The 13685-nt window shown below is 40.7% G+C and overlaps 1 non-coding gene across 1 annotated transcript; it reads right to left on the bottom strand.

Annotated features, from left to right (window-relative positions):
• Window positions 1-1256: 1256 nt before the first annotated feature.
• LOC123459682 lies at window positions 1257-1363 on the bottom strand. Its single transcript, XR_006636440.1, has one exon. It is a non-coding gene; the product is annotated as a U6 spliceosomal RNA (small nuclear RNA).
• Window positions 1364-13685: the final 12322 nt, after the last annotated feature.

The following is a 13685-nucleotide window of genomic DNA, read 5'->3' as shown; positions in this document are numbered from 1 at the left end:
CGTCCCTTAAGGCAATGACCAAATCTGATCTGCTTAATATTCATAGAACTGGTTTGTTGGCAGACAGAACTGGAGGCAATATAGGGCTGTAGTTAGACATTAACTTCAGAGGCAGGTACAGAGGCAGTTGGGCAAGTTAGCTGAGTTTCTTGGGTTTAACTTTTCACTTCAGAAATAGGTTAATAAAGAGGCACTAGAGGGACTGGGGAGATGGCTCAGTGGTCTAAAGCACTTGCTTGCATCAGCCCTGGTTCACTCCCTGCAGTACCCACCTAAAGCTAGATGTACAAAGTTGCATATGCATCCTGAGTTTGTTTGCATTGGCAAGGAACCCTGGCATTCCCAGTCCTTATGCTCACTAATAAACAAATATTTTTTTTTCCTAACAAAGAGATGTTAGAACTTCCTTGTCTTGTTGCCTTGAAACTTGATGGTATTTTTTTTTTTCATGGTGTCAGAGGCCAAAATAAAGGCTTAACAGTTCTGTTCATTAGGTAGTTAGGCCAAATAAACTTATTACTTGTGTCCCACCAACTTAATAGTTATTTAAAAAAAGAAAACTATATATACAAGGAAAAAGAATGCTATTATATTATTTTTTAAAGAACCATATTTCTTTTTTTCTTTATTTTATTTGAGAGAAGCAGAGAGGAGCACGCGCGAGAGAGAGAGAGAGAGAGAAAGAGAGAGAGAGAGAGAGAGAGAGAGAGAGAGAGAGAGAGAGAGAGAGAGAAATAGAGGTAGGGAGGGAGACAATAGGCATGCCAAGGCCTCTAGCCATTGCAAACAAACTCCAGATGCATGTGCCCCCTTGTGCATCTGCCATAAGTGGGTCCTAGGGAATCTAACCTGGGTCCTTTGGCTATGCAGGCAAACACTTTAACCATTAAGCCATCTCTCCCCTATAAACATCAGATACATGCATTACTTTCTGCATCTAGCTTTATGTGGGTATTGGGGAATTGAACCCAGGCTGTCAGGCTTTGTTTGCAAGAAAGTGCCTTCAGCCACTGAGACATCTCTCCAGCCCCAAATTTCTTTCCTTCTTTTGCATTTTATTAAAAAAAATTTAATACCATCTTTTATTATTATTGTTATTATTATTAACAACAACATATTTCATATGGATATATCATGTGTTGGTACCCTCCTTTCCTTTGTCTCTGCCCCTATTCCATTGGGTCTGCTCCTCAGGGGGTTGCAAGTATTCCTTATGGGGTTGTTGCTTATGCATTGTGGGAGCAGCAGTTATTTTGGGGGGAGGGAAACACTTCATGAATTTATATGTCATCCTTGCACAGGGACCATGCTAATCTTCTCTGTATCCTTCCAATTTTAGTATATGTACTGCTGAAACGAGCACCCATATTTCTTTACTAATGGACTGTGTATGCCTTTTGGACACAACATAACTTTCCTATTTTTGGAATAATACTAATTCCCATTGATTTTCATGCAGTGTTTTTTTTTTTTTTCCTTGCAGCAAATGCAGAAAACCTAGCTGTGAGAAGTTTGATGTTATCTAAAGGACTGTAGCATGTCCTGTATTGAAACTATGAGTTGCTCTAAGGTATTGGTTTGTGTAGTGTCCAGGCCTCTTTCTGGCTTCCTGATCAGTACTACTGATGCTTTCTCTAGCTTGTAAACAAATCAAGCTGTTAGATTGTTAGGATCCTCATATGAAAGAGAACAAGTACTTTTTGTCTTTCTGATCCTGTGCAAACTCCCTTCGTGTTTTTTCTAGATCCATTTATTTTCCTACAAATTTCATAATTTTATTTTTAGAACTTCATTGTGTATTACCCATTAATCATCTGATGGGTATCTGGGCTGATTCCAGCTCCTAGATACTGTGAATAGAGCAGCAACATGGTTAAACAAGTATCTCCGTAATAAAGAGGAGAGTCTTTAGGGTGTATGTCTAAAAGTGATATGGCTGTGTCAAATGGTAGAACTATTTTTAGGGACCTTACATACTGATTTCCACAGTGGTTGTACAAGTTTACCCTTCTACCAGCAGTGGATAAGGTTTCTCTGTCCCCACACCGTCACCAGCATTTGTTATCATTTGATTTTTTTTTAATTTTTGGTTTTTCGAGGTAGGGTCTCACTCTAGCCCAGGCTGACCTGGAATTCACTATGGAGTCTCAGGGTGGCCTCAAACTCACAGCAATCCTCCTACCTCTGCCCCCTAGTGCTGGGATTAAAGGTGTGCACCACCATGCCTGGCTGTTTTTTTTTTTTGATAGCCATTCTGACCAGAGTGAGATGGAATCTCAAAGTTGTTTTAATTTGCATTTCCCTAATGGCTAAAGATGTTGAACACTTTTCAGATGTTTATTAGTCATTTGTATTTGAGAACTTGCTTTTCAGTTCCCTGCCCCATTTTCATTTTTAGGTGAGTTGATTGATTTTTTTATTGCTTAGTTTTTTGAGATATTTGTGCATTCTAGATGGTAAACCTTCAACTCTGTAGTTTTCTTAGCTGTGCAATAGTTTTTGAGTTTCATGAGATCCCAGTGGCTGAGTGTTTGTCTAATTCCCTGGGCTACTTGGGTTTTATTCAGAAAAGTCTTTCCCTATGCCTATATCTTGGTCAGTTTTCCTTCTACTCATTTTAGTTTCAGGTCTTATATGAGGTCCTTCATCCATTTGGAGTTGATTTTTGTGCAGGGTTTGAGAAGAGGGCCTAGACTGATTCTTCCACATGTGGCTATGTAGTTTCTGCAGCACCATTTGTTGAAAATGATGTCTTTTCAGTCAGCATGTCTAGTGCCAGAAGGTGCTACATGGGCGACTGGGGGAAATGACCGATATCTGTCCAAGCAACTCATTGTCTAACCTAATTAGCAACAAATAACCTGATGTGATGCCCACACAAGTGCAATAGTGGCACACAGCCATGGTGAGGAACCAACTGCTCTTGATTTGGCTAACTGATCCCCTCAGTGGTACTAGGCCCATAGCTGGAGCTGGGAAACAAGTCAGAACCATACCCAAACACAAGTCCACTCTCCAATATCAAGCTACCATCAATCATGGGGTACAAGAGGGCCTACACCTACCAAACTCTATCAAAAAAGTGTTATCTCAATTTTCCGGGTGCTAACTTACTCTCCGTTGGAGAATCTGCTTCTCTTTTTCAGATAGATGCAGATCCTAAGGAAAGAGCTTCCCCAACATACCTCAAAAGGGGCCCGACTGAAACTAAGGACAATTGGCGAAACAAGCAAGGGTGATGTTTTCCTGTGAACTGGATACCAGCACAAAGGGGAAGGAGACCAACGCAGAGAAAAATCAACTCCTACCAAATCAGAGAGCCAGAGCCTCAGAGGCCCCAACACCTCAGCACTGAAGCAGACCAGAAATGAACCCAACATGGCTCAGGGAAATTTTGTGGAAGAGGGGGCGGAAAGAATTTCAGAGTCACATGTTTGGTCATGATTTGCAGAGACATTTATCATACCAATAACTGTGGGCTAACTCCACAATGCACGACCCATTTACATCAACAAGGAGGGTCCAATGGGAGGGGGTAGATCATAGATGAGCCTAATAATGGTACCAAACTGCCTGTATTTGCTGAAAAGAAAACTAATAAATTAAATAAAAAAATAAATGTAACATAAAATACCGTGAAAAAAAAAAATGATGTCTTTTCTCCAGTGCATGTTTTTGGCCTTCTTGTCAAACATGAGGTGACTGTAATTATCAAAATCTATTCATTGATCTTCTATTCTATTTATTCATCTTTGTGCCTGTACCATGTTGTGTTTGTTACTATAGTTTTGTAGTATATTTTGAAGCCAGGTATGGTGAAACCACCATTAGAATTCTTTTTGCTAGGGAAATGTTTTGGCTATCCAGGGCTTTTTGTGTTTCTAATGAAGTTTTGAGTCCACTTTTTCTGTTTCTATAAAGAATGGTGCTAGAATTTTTATTGGAATTGCATTGAATCTGTATAGTGCTTTTGGTAGGATGGCCATTTTCACAATATTAATTCTTCCAATCCATGATCCTGGAAGGTTTTCCAACTTCTTATGTCTTCCTCAATTCTTTTCACTAGTGTTTTAATGTTTTAATTGTGTAGGCCTTTCACTGCTTTGGTTAGGGATATTCCAAAATACTTAAAATTTTTGTGGGTATTGTAAAAGGGAATGCTTCCATGATTTCTTTGTCCATGTGTTTGTCATTGGTATATACAAAAGCTACTGATTTTTGTGTATTAATTTATAACCTGCACATGTGCTGAATCCTATCAGAATCCTATCATCTGCAAATAAGGGTAGTTTAAATTCCTACTTTCCAATTTACATCCCTTTTATTTCTTTTTCTTGTCATATTGCTCAAGCTAGGATTTCAAGTACTATATTAAATAGCAGTGGGATGAATGTACACCACTATTTTGTTCCAGATCTTAATAGGAATTCTTCTAGTTTTTCTCCATTTAGCGTGGTATGGACTTTAGATATGTTATACATAGCCGTTATGTTGAGATAACATCCCTAGTCTCTCCAGTGTTTTAATCATGAAGGGCTGTTGGAGTTTGTTGGTCTTTTTTTTTTGCACATATTAAAATGACCATGTGACTTATGTCTTTATGTCTGTTTATGTGACAATTTGACCTTCCAGTAGACCCCATTTATCAAAATTCCAAGCACCTTCCAGTATGCCATTCTTGTATGTATGATCCAAACTACAGTAATTTTTATTTGGGAATCTCATTAAATAGTGAGGAACAGTAAAATGCTCGCACATAGTTGAGAAGTTATGAGAGTTAAGACAATATGGTGGAATTTTTATTTATTCTCCTGAGGGCTTGTCTCAGAGATTAAGTGAAAGACTTCATTTGCATGGCAAGACATTCTCTGCTATTAATACAGTTACACTCCTCAGTTTCCTATAAAACCACTGTTGCCTCTAGAGCACACAGAAACTTTATCCCAGGCTATTGCTGTTTTCCACTCAAGTATTTTCCATAAAAATCATTTGTTCCTCTTCTAAAATTGCCTATGGTACCCTCTTTCCTTATCTCCTATGAAGGAATTATGCAAGCTTCAGCTATTCAAACCATTTATTTGTTTTGTAATTCTGGGGATTGAACCTAGGACCTTGTACATGCTAGCCAAACATTCTACCACTCAGCTACACATCCCTTTTCTGACTCTTCTTTGAAGGCCATGTTCTATGTGGCTCCTGTGTGTGTATAAATTTATGTTTGCTTGTTTTCCTATCCATCTATCTATTGTCAGTTTGTCTTATTAGACTCAGTTACTGAGCCTTCTCAGGGTAAATATGAACTTCTCTGCAAAATGAGTAACAATATTGACTGGAAGACAGGAGAGAGGGGTCAGTAGGTAAAATGTTTGTTGTACATGCATGAGTATCTGAGTTTGGATACCTAGCACTGACATAAGAAACCTGAGTGTGGTGGCACATGCATGTAATTCCAGTGCTGGGGAAATGGAGACCCCTAGAACTTGTTGGATAGCTACCCTAGCTGAATAGGTTACCTTTTGGCTCAACATTGGAGAGCAACTGAAGAAGACATTGATCTCTGGTCTTCACATCCATATGCAGATATGCAGTGTGTATGTGTGTGTGCATAAAAGAAATGCAGAGAACAAAGTTTTCAGTTACTGAACATTTTATAGCTAACCATGCCAAGAAAACCAAAATAATATAAAAATTGAAGTGTGAAACAGAAAATCATGTTGTTGTTGAAAAAAAGGGGAAAATGTGTCTTATAATACACTATCACAGTAATGAATATTACAGTTCGTGTTTTGAGCTCAAAACAGTTGATCTTTATATATTCATGTTAAAATATATATTAGTCCACCTCTATTCATGGTCAACTGAAGAACAGGTTTTATTAATTTTATTTTTGAAAAGTTTATTTCACATGAAGTAACCTGTTTACAAATACAAATAGTCTTAACACAAGGACACATTTGAAAAAATTATCAGGAATTTCCTTATATATCAGCTTTCAGTTTCAGAAATGTCAATGCTTATTTCCTTAGGATCAATTTCATATGCCTCCACAGCTGAAAAATGTCAAATACAAACAGAAACTCTCTGTGTCACAGAGAGTGACAGATTTTGTGTAATTCCAGCTGCTTTCCCATCTTCATCATCACTAAACACAGAAATGCCTGTATTACAGAGACTGGAGAAATAAGTTTTGCAAGAGTGAACAGGAACCATCATGAACTCACTTTCAAAAAACGTGACCAAATGAACATTTTATAGCTAAATTTGTGACCAAATCTACATTTGCCTGAGCTTAGCTGCATAGCTAGAGATTTTGCAAATTTGCTTCCACAGGGGACTCAATATCTATGAAAGGAAAACAATTAAACTGTGCTCGTGTGAAATAAACATAACATTTTGAAACATAGATCCATTGTTATAGTTTAGATCTTTTTTTTTTTTTGAGGCAAGTCCAACAAATTGCCCCCTTAAAATATTTTATTTACATTTATTTGTTTATTTGACAGAGAAAGAGGAGAGAGAGAGAGAGGGAACGGGCATGCCAGATCATCAAGCCACTGCAAATGAACTCCAGACCCTTGTACTTCTCGCTGATGTGGGTCCTGGGGAATCAAACCTAGGTCTTTTGGCTTTGCAAGCAAATGCCTTAACCACTAAGCAATCCCTCCAGCTCACTGCCCCCTTTTTAATAAGAGGGAGCAAGAAAGAGAGAGAGAAAAAAAGAGAGAAGACGAGCACATCAAGGCCATTGTAATAAGACTCCAGATGTGTGCACCACCTTGTGCGCATGTGTGACCTTGCAAGCTTGTGTTGCCTTGTGTGCCTGGCTTATGTGGGACCTGGGGAGTCAAACATGGGTCCTCATGCTTTGAAGGCAAATGCCTTAACTGTTAAGCCATTTCTCCAGCTCTATAGTTTGGATCTTATATGTCTCTCATAGGGTCATGTATTTGAGTATCTGATCCCCAGCTGGAGCATTGTTTTGAGATGTTGTGGAACCTTAAAGGAAGGGCTTGACTGTTGGAAGAAGGACACCAGCAGTGGGCCTTTGAAATCATAGTCTGCTCCCATTTCTGGTCCTGTCTTCTCTCCCTCTCTGTCCTGATGTGAGGAGCCCAGCTGCATGTGCCTGGTGCCATGAAAGATTATGCATTCTGAGACCATGGGCCCAAATCAGTCTTTCCTCCTGTAGCTTGTTTCTGCCAGATATTTTGGTAATAAGAAAAATAACTATATATCATACAAGATGCTTGGGTAAAGATGTTATCAATAATATCATCTAGAATTACTGTACATGAAGGGGAAAAAGCAGAGTTTTAGTTAGTTTGAAGAGATGATGCAGGTGTTGGGACAAAGTGAAATTTCCTGTGTGGTCTCTGAAGGCTCATTGGGATAAAACAATAAAAGCAGAGCAAATAGGAGAAACCATACAAAAAGAGAAAATCAGAGCATTGTAGGGATGAGATGCCTTCAGCTCAAAATTACTCAGAAACTTACATATTCCCACTTTGTTACAGGGGAGAAAGAGAAGGGGCATGCAGACAATTTTGAGGGCTTGTAAGTGACTGTGGGCATAACTCAATCAGTTTGCAGAGCATACAATGGCCTGGCACATAGTCTGACTCTAGAAGAGACAGTAGTTTGTAAATGATTTTCTTTGGGACTGGAATAGCAGACAATGGTGTGTGACACAGTCTCTACTGGTTGTGTGGACAGACTTCAGCTTCTTTTCCTGGGATATGACTTTAATTAATGGAAGCACAAGGAAGAGACCAGAGGGAATTGTTTCTTCCTTGGGGTCCAGGCTTTTTACCTTTTTATTTTGTGTATCTGTTTGTATGTGTGGACATGTAGGGATGTATGTGTGTGTGTGTGTGTGAGATGCTGCATGTGTGTAGGTCTGAGAACCTTGGGAGGTTTGTCCTCTCAATCCTCTGCTTGAGACAGGCTCTTCCTTCTTATTTTTGTTCTGCTGCTTTGTTTTGCATGCACCAGTTTGGTTGGCCTGTGAGCTTCTGGATTCTCCAGGCTCTGCCATCCATTACTGTGTGTATGTTGGGATAACAGATACTTGTGCCATTTTGCAGTTTGCTTTATGTAGGTGCTAGGGAGTGGAACTCAGGGTTAATCACTGGGTTCTTGCCTTAGCTGTTGGGCCCAGACTTTAAGCAGCCAGCCAAGGACTTTTCAGAAAGCATCTCTTGGCCTGGGAGGGAGAGAGACAAGGGAAGTGGAAGAACCTGGATTCTGAAGTAGGGTCTCAGACCTCTTTTTCTCCTCCCTTCCTCCTCCCCCTTCTCTCCTTTGCTCTTTCTGGCATTCCTTTCCATAACTAAGCCTGAAATAAAATGACAATAGACAATAAATTAACAAGAGAATAACCATTTTAAGTACATGCACATTCATGGCAGATTTGGAAGTTTTTACATGGCATCTGACTGACAGACAGGGCTGGGGGTGGAGCCACCTGGGGAAGGTGGCTGTAAGTTATAGGAGATGTATGGCAAATAACACTTTTCTCTTGCCAGGCATGGTGGGGCACACCTTTAATCCCAGCACTCACACTCAGGAGACTACATAGTGAATTCCAGATTAGCCTGGGATAGAGTGAAACCCTACCTTGAAAGCGCATGCATGAGAGAGCGAGAGCGAGAGAGAGCGAGGGAGCGGGAGAGAGAGAGAGAGAGAGAGAGAGAGAGAGAGAGAGAGAGAGAGAGAGAGAGAGGGATGGAACTTTTCTCTTTATGCAGCTAAAATCCCTTAGGTAAGGGCCCTCAGTGGAATGGGGATAGGAAGGAGGGAAATAATGATACCAACATATGTTGTATCCATACAAAGTTTCTACTGAATTGCAAAAAGCATATAATTTGAACCAAAAAAAAGTTTCTCTGAAGTAATCTTTAGAAGGACAGGTCTGTTCAGAAACAGTGTAGGCATGGTACTTTTTATATGGAAGCTGAGAGCGAACATTTTCTTTCAGAATACTATTTATGGCCTTTTGGTTATGAAAATCAAGGTTCAAGAAATAGGAAATGGAGGCAAAGGAAATAAAACCCAGCAAATTAATGGGAATTTGATATTTTACCCAGTGACCTCAAAGAAATAGCCAAATGACTCTGGAAGTAGTGAAGGAAGGGACGAGAGAAGACAGGCAAGAAGGGAGAGAAGACTGGTCTCATGCATATGAAACTAAATGGCTTTTCTCTTGCTAATCTGTTGTGTATAGGCTCATCTACAGAAATGGCAGAGACTAGTTTTCTATCTTCTCCAGGGGATAAAGAGGCAGGGGGATGATGAGATCTGGAAGGAGGTTTCCAAGGCAGGAAAGAAGAACTCAAAGCAACTGGCCTGGGGGATGTAACTGTGGTAGAAGAGCCAGGACAGGGGTGTTGTGATGGGAAAGATCCAGCAATGCGACAACAGCAGGGCAGGTGGGGAGTCATGTGTTGATTCCTTCTCGGTGCTGGAACTTCTCTCTTTGGCTTCAATATATCCCTAGGTCTTGCCAGCATTGAGAAGGAGGGAGGAAGAGGATGTCTGTCTGCAGAAAAGAAACCCTCTGGCCCAGGAAGGGTGACAAAGTGTGGGCAGTGCTGAGGAAGGAGCTTGGGAAGTGATGGTAACAGCACATATCTTTCGACATCAACGTTCTCACAGGTGGTGGCGCTCATTACTATCCAGATAATCAGAGTCAACCCAGTGTGAGATGGTGGCACTCACTACTATATTTGGAGAAAAGTGTGGCTTCCAAATGGGAGCACGGAGACATGGGAACTAAAAGTGTAAAGCTCAGGGCTGGGGAGGTGGGTCAGTGGGTAAAGCACTTGCAATGCAAGCCTGGTGACCCAAGTTCAGATCCCAAGAACCTATATAAAGCTGGATGCATGAGTGTCTGTGATCCTATTGCGCATACAGAGAAAAGGAAGGAGAGCACAGGAGAATTCTGAAGGTCAAAGGCCAGCTAGCCTGATAACTCCAACGACAAACAAGAGAGATCTTGCCTAAAACCAGGTAGAAGGCAAAGACCAACACTCAAGGCTGTTTTCTGACTTCCACATGCATGCTGTGGTATGTGCATACATGCATTTACACCCATGCACACAATAAAAACTACAATGCTCTCAGAAGGCTCAGGGAAGTATCCGTCCACAGTGCAAGGCTGGTGGGTTAGGCCTTGGCTCTCAAAGAAGCAGAGTGGGTCTTCCTATGCTATTTAATCTCTTAAGAGATTCATATCTCTTAAGAAGCCTGGATGACCTATGCTTGGAAACATTCCATCTGTGCTTCATGGGAAGGTGATCATATAGCCAGATTCTTATGGCATCCTGCCCAGGCCTTACCTAGTCTGCAAGGTGAGGCTCATTAAAGAGACTGTAGCCATTTAAAGATTACCACTGGTGTGGTGATCACAGCATCAGTGGAATGAGGAAAAGAGGAAGAAAAATCTTCTCAGGTATTACCAGCAGAGCCAATGAACAAAGGCTGTAGTACCAGAGGAAATAACTGAGTGACCAGGGAAAGCTTCAGTGTGAGCCAAAATCAAGATCTCAGTGTGTGTATGATTCTCAAAGAGCTCGAGAGCATCAGATAGCTCACAGATTAGGATGCACACACAAGAATGCTGTTAGACTTTGGGTTCAGGAGAAAAACAGCCAAATAAACCATTCTTGAATTCAAGATTTTATTGTAATAAGTGAAGGAGTGGAAGGGAAAGAGGAAAAGTGACAGATACACAGATTGAGAGAGAAAGAGGGAGAGAAATGGAGAGAAAGAGTATGTGAGAGAGGAAGAACACACCAGGGAAAGAGCAAGAGGGCTCAAGACAGTGACAGATGATGGAGAGGGGGCTTGAAGGGGCTTGGGAAGAGGAAGAGGAAAAATGCACTGTGAGGGAAAGGCCTTGCATGAGGGACTGAGGTAGTGGCTGGGGCAGGGTGGCCGTCCCTCTTCTCAGCCCAGAGGTATCCTCAATTACTATAAGAGGAGGTAGTTCCAGAGTCCCAGATCTAGTCTAGTCTGGGCAAGGCCAATAGAAGGAGAGTGTCCTGAAACTCTTTTAGATGCCATCTGAGTGAGACGTGCTGTGTTGAGGGTAGAGGGTTGACAGCCTGTGTTTCTCACCCCCAGCCCTGTCTTAGTCATCCATCACTTTTTCCAAGTCTCCCATGCCTCTTTCCATGCTGGCTCCATCTTAGAAGTCCCCTGCACTCACTAGCCTCAGCTCATCCCTTGCAGAGCTGATAGTTGATGTATGCACGAGCCATAGAACTGTTCTTCCTCTAGCAGGATATATAGGTCTGAGCCACAAACATTTGCTTGGAGGCTGGAATTATACTGTGTGACTCAGTCGCTCTCTCAAGGAGGGTTATGGGAGTGTCAGGGCTTCTTGCAGTGGCAAACCAACTCTAGATGTATGTGCTACTTTGTGGATCTGCTTTATGTGGGTAATGGGGAATCAAACCTGGGTTGGTAGGCTTTGCAAGTGAGTATCTTTAACTGCTGAGTTATTTACCCAGCCCTTCAGGGAAGTCTTAATGGCTTTGGTTGTTGTCATGGGTTCTACCTCCAGCTCTGTCTCTTTTTAGCTATGACTGGAATAAGTTCACTTGGACTGAAAATGAAAACACAACACCAATCCCACTGACCTGTGAAAATTAAATCAACAACACTACTTAAACACTTAAGCAGCATCTGGCATATAATAAATGCTCAATAAAAAAGACCATGTAATCAAGCTTAATGAAAATGCTCACACACTGCTTGTTGGAGTGTACACAAAAATGATTACAATCATTTTGAAAATGACTTAGTGGTATGTATTAAACCACAGGTTATGACCCAGCAATTCTCTTAGGTATATATCTCCAGGTGTATATCCCTTCAGATGCATATATAATAGCCATCTATCAATTCACAATAAATTCATATCTGCAAATATGCCTACAGTTTAACAAAGGGGCACACTACAATCGTTGGACAGTCTGTGATTCAAGTGGAAAGTGCTCTTATAGGACACTGGCATTCAACACCTTATAGAGGCAACTATAATTACCTACATTAATTAATCAACTTCAAAATTTGATATTATTGATAATTGCATTACAGGCCTGATATTTTCAAGAAGAAACAAACTGCTAATGAACACCCCTTCCCCATCCCCTGTGCCACTATGCACAATCTGAAATGAATTAAAATATTTCATCTTTCAGCTGTTATTTTGTAGTTCTCTTATTGGCTACTGTCCTTTTCTCTTCTGATCTCTTCTCCAACTCTTGCCAGCACAACTACATTGTGCAACAACAGTTTGATTTCACCCTCAAACATGTTACATGACATATTGAAAAGAATCTATAGAAAAGAATGTTGGGTTGCACTTAATGGAGAAGAGATTAGAATGAGGACATGTGTGTTTACGTCTCCTTATTTATGCCCCAAAGTCACTCACTCATTTCCCATGATAATTTATTTACTACAAGCTTCCCAATTTTGCTCTTGTTTCAGTTCCAATAGTCTAAATGTTAGGAGAAAGGCTTAGGCTATGGCATTTTGAGTATAAAAAGATGTTCGTTAGTTTTGGCACATTGGCATACCGCTTGAAGATAAGGGGATTAAGATAAGACCAAAGACAGGTTTGGCAGATGGCTGATCAAGGATGCTGTTTTCTCCTTTTATTCTGGGGACTACTGGGGAAAATGGAGAAAATCTTTTTTCTTGGGTTTGTGGAATCCTTTGTAAGATTCTAGAACTCTAATCTGTTCATCAGAGTAATGCATTTTCCCCAAATAGCACTTTGCAAGGCATGTTAGTCATGAATATTCAGGAAGGTCCTTCAATATCACTGCAGAAGGAACTGATCAAAGGAGGAGCAAGGAGAAAACACCTGGATGGCATTCAGATAAAAGCCCCCTGAAGACCTGAGCCCCGAGACAACCCAGGAACCTTATACCCAGAATTCTGAGTAACAAACTGCATGCTCATTTAGAAGCTGCCTGCAGCTTTGTAACATGGATGTCTGAGGTGTAGCCAAATAAGCTTAGAAAGCAACAGATGACCCAACAACATGAGGACTGCCGTTTTCAAAGGTTACCTTGATTCCAACCCCAGAAAATTCACTGGGAAGATTAGGAGAACTCTTCCCAGTGCAGAATCTGGTTATCCTTTAGTAGCTTTTCTGATCCTTTCAAAGAGCTCCATCCACAGTTGTCACAGAGGTCAATAGAGCAGCACACAGAAGCCACCAGAAAGTGAGATCTGTTCTCCCTCTTCTTGATTCACCACTTCTTCAAATGTCATTTTTGTATACTCTAAAGCCAGGACCCCATGGATCCCAATATCTATGGGTACACAGTTCCTTGAGCTGTAGGTAACCTATGTGCATTCACACATAGAGCTTAAATTATCTCTAGGTTACTTATAGTGCTGGGTGCAATGTAAGTGGCATGTAAATAGTGAGATTGTATTGTTTCATGAATGATGCCAAGAGAAAAAAGCAGCTACACATGCTCAGAACAACCACAACCTTTTCTTTTTGTTTTAAACCACTTAAAAAAATCCCTGCTTGGTTAAATCTGTAGATGAGGAACTCATGGATATGGAAGGCTAGCTGCATATGTTATAAATAATTTCTTCAAAGCTTCTTGTACTTAATAGGGTGAGTGTGCTCTAAGTTATGACCCACAATACACACA

This window comes from Jaculus jaculus, chromosome 3 (assembly GCF_020740685.1).
Source record: "Jaculus jaculus isolate mJacJac1 chromosome 3, mJacJac1.mat.Y.cur, whole genome shotgun sequence".
Lineage (NCBI taxonomy): Eukaryota > Metazoa > Chordata > Mammalia > Rodentia > Dipodidae > Jaculus > Jaculus jaculus.
Note: the sequence above shows the minus strand (reverse complement) of the source record. Positions and strands in the feature narration are given on the sequence as shown.